A 659-nucleotide genomic window follows, 5' to 3' on the forward strand; every position below is an offset into this window, starting at 1 on the left:
GAGAAGGGTCACACCATGGAGAAGGGTCACCCTGGGAGAAGGGGCACCGCATGGACATCCAACTTACCTGGAAAAAGGGGCCCTCATGGCCCCCCTGCTTTGGAAGAAGGAGCCTTGTGGGAACCTCCAGTCTGCCCAGGAGAAGGGGCACTCCCATGGACCCCCAGCCCTCCTGGAAGAAGGAGCACAAACCCTCCTGGGAGAAGGGTCACACCATGGAGAAGGGTCACCCTGGGAGAAGGGGCACCGCATGGACATCCAACTTACCTGGAAAAAGGGGCCCTCATGGCCCCCCTGCTTTGGAAGAAGGAGCCTTGTGGGAACCTCCAGTCTGCCCAGGAGAAGGGGCACTCCCATGGACCCCCAGCCCTCCTGGAAGAAGGAGCACCCCATGGACACCCAGGTTGTCCAGGAGAAGGGGCTCCCCATGGACTCCCACAACCCATCTGTCAGAAAGAGCACCCTGGGGACTCCCAACCTGCTCTGGACAAAGGACACCTCCTGTTCTCTCTGGCCACAGGACATGGGGCACCCCAAGAACTTCCCACTACAAGCACCAGAGGCCCCCACGCCCTGCAGGCACTCAGCACCGCACCCCGCTCGCTTTCACATCTTTATTAGAAAAAAAACCCCAAACTGAACCCAAAGTTCCTCTCTGG

This window comes from Corvus brachyrhynchos, unplaced genomic scaffold (assembly GCF_000691975.1).
Source record: "Corvus brachyrhynchos isolate BGI_N302 unplaced genomic scaffold, ASM69197v1 scaffold165, whole genome shotgun sequence".
NCBI classification, from domain to species: domain Eukaryota; kingdom Metazoa; phylum Chordata; class Aves; order Passeriformes; family Corvidae; genus Corvus; species Corvus brachyrhynchos.